Source organism: Ovis canadensis, chromosome 2, assembly GCF_042477335.2.
Source record: "Ovis canadensis isolate MfBH-ARS-UI-01 breed Bighorn chromosome 2, ARS-UI_OviCan_v2, whole genome shotgun sequence".
Lineage (NCBI taxonomy): Eukaryota > Metazoa > Chordata > Mammalia > Artiodactyla > Bovidae > Ovis > Ovis canadensis.
In genome coordinates this window covers 252,192,578-252,204,689 of record NC_091246.1, presented here as the reverse complement: position 1 = coordinate 252,204,689, position 12,112 = coordinate 252,192,578, and the positions used below count along the sequence as shown (strand labels likewise).

Sequence of the window (12,112 nt, the reverse complement as noted above, 5' to 3'; positions counted from 1 at the left end):
AATTTGGCCTTGGCGTACAAAACAAAGCTACAAAATCAAGTACAAAACAAAATATTTTTGCCAAGAGAACAGAGTTTTGCCAAGAGAACACACTGGTCATAGCAAACACCCTCTGCCAACAACACAAGAGAAGACTCTACACATGGACATCACCAGATGGTCAGTACCGAAATCAGATTGATTATATTCTTTGCAGCCAAAGATGGAGAAGCTCTATACAGTCAGCAAAAAGAAGACCAGGAGCTGACTGTGGCTCAGATCATGAACTCCTTATTGCCAAATTCAGACTTAAATTGAAGAAAGTGGGGAAACCCACTAGACCATTCAGGTATGACCTAAATCAACTCTCTTGCGATTATACAGTGAAAGTGACAAATAGATTCAAGGGATTGCATTTGATAGATGGAGTGCCTGAAGAACTATAGACAAAGGTTCATGCCATTGTACAGGAGGCAGTGATCAAAAACATCCCCAAGAAAAAGAAATGCAGAAAGGCAAAATGGTTGTCTGAGGAGGCCTTACAAACAGCTGAGTAAAGGAGAGAAGTTAACGGCAAAGGAGAAAAGGAAATATATACCCTTTTGAATGCAGAGTTCCAAAAAAGAGCAAGGAGAGATAAGAAAGACTTCCTCAGTGATTGATGCAAAGAAATAGAGGAGACCTCCGGGGTTTGGGACAAAGGAAAGCCCGGAAGAGGCGCGGTAGCTCCCTTCTGTGCCCGACCCCTCCCGGGACCCGTGATGCAGAGGCAGCTGCAAGGAGCGACGTACGGTCGGGGTTGAGCCCCAAGTGAGCTGAGGGCTCGCGCTCTTCTGGCCCTCCCCCCCGGGCCGGCCCCACTTGAAGAAATGAGTGGTGGATTGGCCCCAAGTAAAAGCACAGTGTATGTATCCAATCTGCCCTTTTCCCTGACCAACAATGACTTATATCGGATATTTTCCAAGTATGGCGAAGTTGTAAAGGTTACTATAATGAAAGATAAAGATACCAGGAGGAGTAAAGGGGTTGCATTTATTCTATTTTTGGATAAAGACTCTGCACAAAACTGTACCAGGGCAATAAACAACAAACAGTTATTTGGTAGAGTGATAAAAGCAAGCATTGCTATTGACAATGGAAGAGCAGCTGAGTTCATCCGAAGACGAAACTACTTTGATAAATCTAAGTGTTATGAATGTGGGGAAAGTGGACACTTAAGTTATGCCTGTCCCAAAAATATGCTTGGAGAACGTGAACCTCCAAAGAAGAAAGAGAAAAAGAAAACAAAGAAAATTCCTGAGCCAGAAGAAGAAATTGAAGAAGTAGAAGAAAGTGAAGATGAAGGGGAAAGATCCTGCTCTTGACAGCCTCAGTCAGGCCATAGCTTTCCAGCAAGCCAAAATTGAAGAAGAACAAAAAAGATGGAAACCCAGTTCAGGAGGTCCTTCAACATCAGATGATTCAAGACGCCCAAGGATAAAGAAAAGCGCATACTTCAGTGATGAGGAGGAACTTAGTGATTAAAAATATAAATATATATATTATGTAAATATCATTAAAATTTAAGTCTTGGAGTGCCAAGTTCCCTTGGGACTAAAAATTACTTTTGAATTTAAACATAAGAACACTTAGTACCAAATACTTTTTTACTTTAGATAGTTGATAGAAAATGGTAATTTTATAGTATCATGTTTATCTTGCATCAAGATTTGCTAATAATCATTAATCTTGAAAACAGTTCATTTGAATAAAAAAGGAAATGTAATACTATTATATCAATGCTATCCCAAGCAGAAAGTCAAAGTCGCTCAGTCCTGTCTGACTCTTTGTGACCCCATGGCCTATACAGTCGCATGGAATTCTCCAGGCCAGAAATACTGGAGTGGGTAGCCTTTCCCTTCTCCAGGGGATCTTCGCAACCCAGGCATCAAACCCAGGTCTCCCACAATGCAGGCGTATTCTTTACCAGCTGAGACAGAAAGATAGATAGTAAAAAGATTTGAGAAGTTCATTATAAAAGTTTATTCATGATTGGTTTATATAAGAACTTTTGAAATAAATTTCATCTTTAAAATAAAAACTTCATAAAGACTGTGGGAAAAAAAAAAAGAAATAGAGGAAAGCAATAGAATGGGAAAGACTAGAGATCTCTTCAAGAAAATTAAAGATACCAAGGGAACATTTCATGCAAAGATGGGCTCAATAAAGGACAGAAATGGTATGGACCTAACAGAAGCAGAAGATGTTAAGAAGAGGTGGCAAGAATACACAGAAGAACTATACAAAAAAGATCTTCATGACCCAGATAACCATGATGGTGTGATCACTCACCTAGAGCCAGACATCCTGGTGTGCAAAGTTAAGTGGGCCGTAGGAAGCATCACTATGAACAAAGCTAGTGGAGGTGATGGAATTCCAGCTGAGTTATTTCAAATCCTAAAATATGATGCTGTGAAAGTGCTGCACTCAAGATACCAGCAAATTTAGAAAACTCAGCAGTGGCCACAGGACTGGAAAAAGTCAGTTTCCATTCCAATCCCAAAGAAAGGCAATGCCAAAGAATGCTCAGAGTACCACCCAATTGTACTCATCTCACACGCTAGCAAAGTAATGCTCAAAATTCTCCAAGCCAGGCTTCAACAGTACATGAACTGTGAACTTCCAGATGTTCAAGCTGGATTTAGAAAAGACAGAGGAGCCAGAGATCAAATTGTCAACATCCGTTGGATCATTGAAAAAGCAAGAGAGTTCCAGAAAAACATCTATTTCTGCTTTATTGACTATGCCAAAGCCTTTGACTGTGTGGATCACAATAAACTGTGGAAAACTCTTCAAGAGATGGGAACACCAGACCACCTGACCTGCCTCTTGAGACACCTATATGCAGGTCAGGAAGAAACAGTTAGAACTGGACATGGAACAACAGACTAGTTCCAAATAGGAAAAGGAGTATGTCAAGGCTGTATATTGTCACTGTGCTTATTTAACTTATATGCAGAGTACATCATGAGAAACGCTGGGCTGGAGGAAGCATAAGCTGGAATCAAGATTGCTGGGAGAAATATCAATAACCTCAGATATGCAGATGACACCACCATCATGGCAGAAAGTCAAGAAGAACTAAATAGCTTCTTGATGAAAGTGAAAGAGGAGCGTGAAAAAGTTGGCTTAAAACTCAACATTCAGAAAACTAAGATCATGGCATCTGGTCCCATCACTTCATGGCAAATAGATGAGGAAACAGTGGAAACAGTGACAGACTGTTTTTTTGGGCTCCAAAATCACTGCACATGGTGACCGCAGCCATGAAATTAAAAGATGCTTGCTCCTTGAAAGAAAAGCTATGACCAACCTAGACAGCATATTACAAAGCAGAGACATTACTTTGCCAACAAAGGTCCATCTAGTCAAAGCTATGGTTTTCCAGTGGTCATGAATGGATGTGAGAGTTGGACTGTGAAGAAAGCTGAGCACTGAAGAATTGATGCTTTTGAACTGTGATGTTGGAGAAGACTCTTGAGAGTCCCTTGGACTGCAAGGAGATCCAACCAGTCCATTCTGAAGGAGATCAGTCCTGGGTGTTCGTAGAAAGGACTGATGCTAGAGCTGAAACTTCAGTACTTTGGCCACCTGATGTGAAGAGCTGACTCCCTGGAAAAGACCCTGATGCTGGGAAAGAGTGAAGGCGGGAGGAGAAGGGGACGACAAAGGATGAGATGGCTGGATGACATCACAGACTCGATGGACATGAGTTTGGGTGAACTCCGGGAGCTGGTGATGGACAGTGAGGCCTGGTGTGTTGCGGTCCATGGGGTCGCAAAGAGTCAGACACGACTGAGCGGGTGAACTGAACTGAACTGCGGGTGTGGGTCTGGTAATACCTTTCTATTGTTAGTAACCAGTTGACAGAGTATATCAAGCCCCGCCCAGACTAGTGAGTGGGGCACTCTCTGCCCCTTCTGATGAGGCTTTCTCCATCCCTTTTTCACTGTAATAGAACTTCTGTCACAGGAAGCTCCGAGTGCCTGAAGCCTCATCTCTAGTCCTGAAGCTAAATTCTCTTCTTTGTAGATCACAAATCTGACACTGTTCACCATGAACTAGGCCTCAGAGAGCACTGGGTCTTGGGGGAAGGGCTGAGGAGTTACCAGAATCCTCTGGGGAGCTGGCTTATTTAAAGGAGGGATATTAAAGGGTATGACAGGTGGCCTTGTGGACAGTAGGATGAGACTGGATCCAGGGCTCCTTTGCCTACAAATGAAACAACACAGTCAAAATGGTTTAAGCAAAGAAAGGGAATTTGTTGACACAAGTAACTATTGAAAAGTCTAGAGGAAAGTTGATTTTCAGACATGGCCAGGTCTAGGTACTCAAATAATATGATTAGGAACCCCCCTCTATCACTAGGCTCAGCTTTCTCTGGATAGGTTTCACTCATAGAAAAATCCTTCCCTTGGTGGGGCAAGATGGTCACTGGAAAGTCTAGAAAAACATTCTAATAGCCTAGCAACTATGGCAGAGGAAACAATTCCTCCAGGTAACTCCAATAATATTCCTGAGTAGAGCTCTCATTGGCTTAGCTCTGAACCAGATCCTATGGCCAGGGAGCATGATGCTTTGATTGGCAGGTTTGGGAAAACATGCTCTCCCCACAAAAGATGAATATAGTAATATTACTATCAGAACTCACTTGGAATGAGATTGTGTTGGGAGGAGGCAGGCCTCTCAAAGAAAGATCCAGTCAGGCTGGAGTTCACCTCTAATTAGCTTTGGTGCGTGGCAACTGGCTCACACACCGCTGCTGCGTCTACGCAATGGCCCCTTGTTCTTTTGCAAATTGCTTCCTCCCGTGTTTGAAGACCTTCTCCTTACCAATCACATGACTCTGTTGGGGCAGCCAGTCACAGCCATGTTGGTCACAGAGGAGGGCATGTGACCCAAGATGACCAATCAGAGCCCTTCCTTGGGATTTTTGATCATTTAACCAAGAGAAGAAAGTCTATTCCTTTCTTTCTGGACATAAAGCTAGGAAGACATGAGTTGGAGCTGGCCAGTTCCCAATATCATGGAAAACAACTGGTTGGCGAGAACAAGACTCAAGTGCAGAGAGAAAAAGAGATGGAAATGGAGAGAAGCAATCTTAATGCAGTCCCATGTGTTAGTTTCATCACTGCCAAGACCCAGCAGAACCCTGCCTTTGCCACCATTTGGTTAAAGGAGCCAGTCCATTCATGTTTTTGCCTAACTTGGCAGCTAGTGCTTCTCGGGTACATCCCATGTGCAGTTCACGGCGCTAAATGGTCTCTACAGTGAGCTCGTTTGATGCTCGTAACCGCATGATTCTCTCCCCATTTTGTAGATGTTGACATGAGGATTAGAGCATTTGAGAGTAAATAGCAGCCAGTAGCAGAGTCAGGATTCAAGTAGCAGAGTCAGGATTCAAACCAGACCGTCTTCAGAGCAACTCATAAAGCTCTAAATCGCTGGGTGAGTTGGGTGTGGATGGGGCAGGCATTTCAGAGTGGGATTAGTACTGGGTACCAGTCTCACACCCACCTCGGCTCTCAAGCTGCCTAGACTCTATAGCGTTGTTCTGTTAGGCTTAGCGTCTTCTTTTTTCACTATGAAATACGTACAGAAAAGCACATGCAGGATGTAGACACTGTTTATAAATAATTAGAAAATAAGTCTCATCTATGTAACTATCACCTAAGTCAAGAAATAGAGCGTGACCAGCATTCCAGAGCCCCACTGGGTACTTCTCCACAGTCAGAACCTCCTGCTCTAGAGTTACTCTTCGTCTTAGACTGTTCAAGTCGAGAAACAGAAGGGAAGAGCACAGCCTTGAAAGGAATGACCTGGCCATTGTTGTTGCTCAGTTGCTCAGTCGTGTCTGACTCTTTGCAACCCCATGGGCTGCACAGCATGCAAGGTTTCCCTGTCCTTCACTATGTCCTGGAGCTTACTCAGACTCACGTCCATCGAGTCGGTGACGCCATCCAACCATCTCATCCTCTGTCGTCCCCTTCTCTTCCTGCCCCCAACCTCTCTCAGCATCAGTGTCTTTTCCAGTGAGTCAGCTCTTCGCATCAGGTGGCCAAAGTATTGGAGCTTTAGCTTCAGCATCAGTCCTTCCAATGAATATTCAGGGTTGATTTCCTTTAGGATGGACTGGTTTGATCTCCTTGCTGTCCGAGGGACTCTCAAAAGTCTTCTCCAGCACCACAGTTTGAAAGCATCAGTTCTTCAGTATTCAGCCTTCTTTATGGTCCAACTCTCACATCCACACAGAGACTACTGGAGAAACCATAGCTTTGACTATGCTGACCTTTGTTGGCAAAGTGATGTCTCTGCTTTTTATAGGATGTGACAAAAACTGATTAGAACCAGCTAGGTCCAAAATGGCAGAAGATTCAACTTCCAGTAGACCTTGAGCCTCCTTAGTCTATGAAATTACCCAGCACATAAAAACTAACGACACTGTGTTTTGAGGCTCTCTCTCTTGCCTTCTGAGATAGCCCACTCTATCTGTGGATAGCCCACTCTATCTGTGGAGCGTGCTTGTCTCTAAGTATTAATATTCTTACCTGTCACTTCGTCTCCAGATTCTTTTGTGATGAAGCAAGGACCTCAAATTCACTGGCAACAGTCTCACCCTGTGGTCTGATTTGAGCACATGAGTGCATATCCTATTCCTGAAGCTGGCGAGAGGCTGACGGGCATGAGGGTGGTAAAGACGGTCCCTTCCACTGTGTGTCTTTGCCCCCTCTACTTGCTGGGTGAGTAATGGATACCCATCCGTCTTTGCTGCCAGGTTGCCTGGGATGGGTGAGCACGTGTGTTGGGCACTGTGCCAGGCGTTTACACATGATCTGACTGAATTGTCACAAAACCTATATCAAGTAGGCTTGATTTTCCTGAATTTCCAAACAAGGAAACTAAGGTTCAGGAAAGGCATCTATCATGCCCAAGGTCACACTGACGATAAACAGTAGGATTTGGTTTTGAACCCAGGAATATCTGCCTGAGGGCCTTCCTTTTTTTCCTGGTTCATTTTGATGGAGGCAGGGAAGATGAGGAAGGAAGGGAGAGAGGTGGGCATAGGAAGCAGTTTTAAGCTCAGTGACTGAGAAGGGCTGGAGCTGGGTTAGACCCCCTGCTTTCAAACTCAGGGCAGCCACTCAGGCAAGTTCTTTATCTTATCCATGTCTCAGCTGCCTTCCTGAATAGAGGCTCTGTGTTGATTCGTTGAGATGACAGTGTCAAATGTCCAACAGAAAGAATCATAGGATTGTTGTGAAGAACAATAGAGTTAGCTCTGAGGAAGAAAGCTCTAAGGATGCTCTGAGAACAGTAGCCCGAATGTGGGACGCTCTTGCTAAACATTAGCCACAATGGTGGCTGCTGTGGCTTTGGAACTGCCGCCCCCACTGCTACTTTGCAGGCCGCTTTGTTTTGCAAACTGACTCCAGTGAAGGACCTTGGGCTGGCTGTCTACACAGAACTAGAGTCTGTGGGCGTCCCTGGCAGTCCAGTGGTTAATAATCCACCTGCTAATGCAGGGGACATGGGTTTGATCTCTGGTCTGGGAAGATCCCACATGTGGCGGAACAACGAAGGCTGTGTGCCACCGCTAGCGAGTCTGCCCACAGCTCATGCTCTGCAACAAGAGCAGCCACTGTAACGAGGAGCCCACGCCCCACAGCTAGAGAGTAGTCCCCACTCATTCCAGCTAGAGAGAATCTGCATGCATCAGCGACGACCTAGTGCAGCCAAAAAAAAAATTATACACACATACATATATATGTATGGCCTGTGGCATTGCCTCCTTTTCCAGGTTTTGGAGGGGCTGAAGTTCATGGTGGGATTTTTCGGCAACCAGGAGCCTGTATTAGGCTCCTGTATTAGGTCATGAACTTTGGTTGCAAGCAACAGAAACTGACTCTGGCCATCTAAAGGAAAAAAAAAAATTGTAGGGAAGGAAACAGAGCTCACTGAAGCAACTAGTGGCTGAAGGGTCAGAGTTATGGGGACCGTCTGCTTCATTGCTACCTACCACTTTAAACACTCATCTCTCCTTCATCACCGACTCCAGACTGCAGTTCTGGAAAGGATCATATGATCTGTACCGTGTGACTGCTTCAGCTGAAGTGGGAGGTACGTGGAGGAAGGACCAAGCACCCCAACTGGTGTAGTGGTTGCTGGTGAGATTCTTCCTTGGCTGAGGTTAACCACAGAGCAGTTTCCCCAGCAAGAGAGATGGGGGATCCACAGGAGGGGCCGTTGAATGTAACAAAGTCAGAGGAAGCAAGACAGACAGTCCTGTCCTCTTTGAGCAAAGAGGCTTTGATGGTGAGTCCCTCAAGCATCTTGAAATACAGGCTTTCCTGCTTGTCCATGCAGACAGGCTGCTAAGAAACTGTGAGGCAGTGAAAACTGTAGCTTTAGAGTCAAACTGTAGGTTCAACTTCCGGCGCCTCACTCACTCACTTGTGACCTTAAGGTTGGTCAGGCATCTTAAGGACTTGGGTTTTAACTCTTTAACCTGTGAAATGGGGATAATTATTCAGTAGTTCCCATATGGTCGTTTCTAACATTAAGGATAATTTAGGAACTGTGGGCTCTGATTACAACTTCATCTCTGACATATTGGGCTCTGTTTGGGAGGGAAATCACAGGGATTTTCCAAGCCTCAATTTGCCATGCACGAAATGGGAGTGAGAACTTAGTCTTTGGTTATCAATCAGACTTGATTTTGAGCCTGACATTTCCGTGTGTGTTGCTACAAGACTCTGGGCAAGTTACTTTGCTGAACTTGAAGCAGCCCAGCTTCAAGGTCTGGTGCAAGCCCAGGCACAGAATAGATGCTGTATCGGCTCCTAGGGCTGCTGTACCGAGGAGCCACAATCCCTTGTTCCTTAAACAACACTTGTGGCTCAGACGGTAAAGAATCCGCCTGCAACGCATGAGACCTGGGTTTGATCCCTGGGTTGGGAAGCTCCCCTGGAGGAGGTCATGGCAACCCACTAAAGTATTCTTGCCTGGAGAATCCCATGGACAGAGGAGCCTGGCGGGCTACAGTCCGCAGGGTCACAAACAGTTGGGCGCGACTGAGGGACTAAGCACAGCCCCGCACACTGGGTCCAAGTCTGGTCAGCTCCCTCCACGACAGGCCAATAAATCAGGAGATGAAGTGTTGAGGCAAGAAGAGCAGCTTTATTCGGGAAGCCAGTGCCCAAGAAGATGGCTCACTAGAGTCTTAAGGTACCGTCTTACTGGGGCCTGGATGCTAGTTTCCTTTCTAGAACAAGAGGGAGGCGGAGTGAGGAAGTAAAGTGTAAGGGCCACAGTGGTGGTATTCCAGTTGCTACCATGGACTGCAGCCCGCCAGGCTCCTCTGTCCATGGGGATCTCCAGGGAAGAATACTGGAGTGGGTTGCCATTTCCTTCTCCAGGGGACCTTCCCGACCCAGAGAGCAAACCCTGGTCTCCTGCACGGAAGGCAGTTTCCTTCACTGCAGCTGGATTCTTGACCAACTGAACCACCAGGGAAGCCCCAAAAGGCCGTGAGTCTTGCAAAATATCTCCTGATTTGGCCAGCCTCAGGAAGGGGATGTACTAATTTCTCCTTTCCTGCGGCCAGTCCCAGATGGGCAAGGTCGGGGTGTTTCCTGGCGAGCTGAACAAAGGCACTTGAACATTCAGGCAGAGGGGCAGGGTTCCGGAGGCAGGCTGCCATGTATGCTCATGGCTAGAGAGTGCACGCTTGTAGTGGCTGCAGAGACAGGAGCAACAGAAAGCAAAGGGTGAAGAAGCGCATCTGACCTGGAATCAGATTCCGTTCTTCCCTGTTACAGTACTAGAAACTTCCTGTCTCATACCATTCTGGAGGCTACGAGTCCAGGATCAAGAGCTCAGCAAGGCTGGTTCCCGCTGAAAGCCCCGGGAGCAAGTTTATTCCAGGCCTCTCTCCGAGCTTCTGGTCACTTCCTGGCCGTCTTTCGCATTCCTTGGCTTGTAGAAACATGACCCTTTTCTGCCTTCCCCTTCACTGGCTGACCTTCTGATGAGTCATCATGTTGTCTTCTGAGTGTGTCTGTCTCCATGACCAGTTTCCCCATTTTTATAGGGACACCAGTCATATTGGATTAGGACCCATGCTGATGACCACCTCATTTTAATTTGATTATATCTGTAAAAATCTATTTCCAAATAAGGTCACATGCTCCTGAATGGAAAGGAAGTCCAAACCAGAGGCGATATATATATATATCTGATTTGTTTTGCTATAGTAGAAACTAATACAGCGTTGTAAAGCAACTATACTCCAATAAAACTTAAGTTATTAAAAAAGCAAAAAATAAATAAGTTCACGTTCTGAAGTAGTAGAGATTCGGGCTTCAACAGATAGTTTGGGGGGAAGGGAGACACAATTCAACTTTGTACCCATTAGTTTCTCTTTTCCATCAAAGTTCCTTATCAAATAAGATTAAATATCTTGTTCAGTACCTGGCACAGAGCAGACCTTCAATAAATATTTGTGGTGTAAGTGCACCGACAGGTCTTAGATTTCATGGTGTCCTGAATTCTCAGAGAGTTCCCTACTGACTCAAGAAATAGTCTCCTTTAAGAAAGTGACTTCAAGGTCCTCAGGCAAGAATATAAAGTTCGTGTGAACAGCTCCAGGCAGATTCAAGAGCTCAGATCTAACTTTTCTTTGAATGTGCTCCATGTTCTCCCCATAGCCTGAGAGACTGCAGGAAGGTCCTTCATTCCTGGAAATAATTTCCATTGCCACAAAGAATTCATTGTTCCAGCAAAGACCACAACGCTCCCTTCAGTCATCTGAGAGAGCTTCCAGTGATGAACGGTGCTGTAGGCTGAGACGGGAACCCAGCTGTAGGTAATGGAACAGGCGACCTTCCACAAGCTTCTAGCCCTGGCACCCCTGAGTACCCCAGCCGAAGGGGGAATGCCGCCTCTTCTTAATTTTTCACCCTTCAGGCCATGGGCTCACATACCTTGTTGTGCTTACAACGTGCCCAGGAGTGTTTCATCCAATACAGTAAAGTGACTCAAAGTCTAAACTCTGGACCTGGACTTCTGCTTCCTGGCCTTGGCTCCACCGCCACCTTACTGTGCGATCTTGAGCAAGTTACTCAACCTCTCTCTGGGCCTCAGCATCCCTATTGGTAATTTGGAGTTAATTAATAATAGCACCTGCCTTATAGCAGAGCGCTGAAGAACTGATGCTTTTGAACTGTGGTGCTGGAGAAGACGCTTGAGAGTCCCTTGGAGTGCAAGGAGATCAAATCAATCAATCATAAAAGAAATCAGTCCTGAATATTCATTGGAAGGACTGATGCTGAAGCTAAGGCTTCAATACTTTGGCCACCTGATGAAAAGAGCCAACTCATTGGAAGAGACCCTGATGCTGGGAAAGATTGAGGGCAGGAGGAGAAGGGGATGACAGAGGATGAGATGGTTGGATGGCATCACCGACTCAACGGACATGAGTTTGAGTACACTCCGGGAGTTGGTGATGGACAGGGAGGCCTGGCGTGCTGCAGTCCATGGGGTCACAGAGAACTGGAGATGGCTGAGCGCCTGAACTGGAGCGAACCTTATAGCAGATGCGATATCATATGTAATACACTTCACTCAGTGCATACAGACCATACTAGGGGTGATTGTTTTCTTATATTACTCAAGACATTGCTCATATTGAGGCTTGTTAATGGAGGAGGTAAATTCTAGTGTCTGTTTTTTTAAAAAAAATATTTATTTATTTTATATAGCAGCCAGGTCTCGGTTGCAGCACGTGGGATCCAGTTCTTTGACCAGGGGTTGAACGCAGGTTCCCTGCACTGGGAGTGAGGAGTCTCAGCCACTGCACCATCAGGGAGGCCTCTAGTGTCCAGGTTTTAATCCATGTCCTTATTAATAAGATTGAATAAAATAAAGAGAGTCTGTACTCATCATTCCTGTTAGGGCTTTCTAGAACTCAATCCATTTCTCCTCGTCTTCCCTCTTTCTTCTTTACTTCCTTACAGTCCTAAATGCTCAACCATGGATTTTTTTTTTTTAACTAATTTCCAGACAACTCTGTGAAACCTGTTTCGTGGGTAAGGAA

The 12,112-nt window shown here is 45.5% G+C and overlaps 1 pseudogene; it reads left to right on the top strand.

Moving 5' to 3' along the window:
• Positions 1-715: 715 nt before the first annotated feature.
• Positions 716-1,518, top strand: LOC138434769 (zinc finger CCHC-type and RNA-binding motif-containing protein 1 pseudogene; annotated as a pseudogene).
• Positions 1,519-12,112: the final 10,594 nt, after the last annotated feature.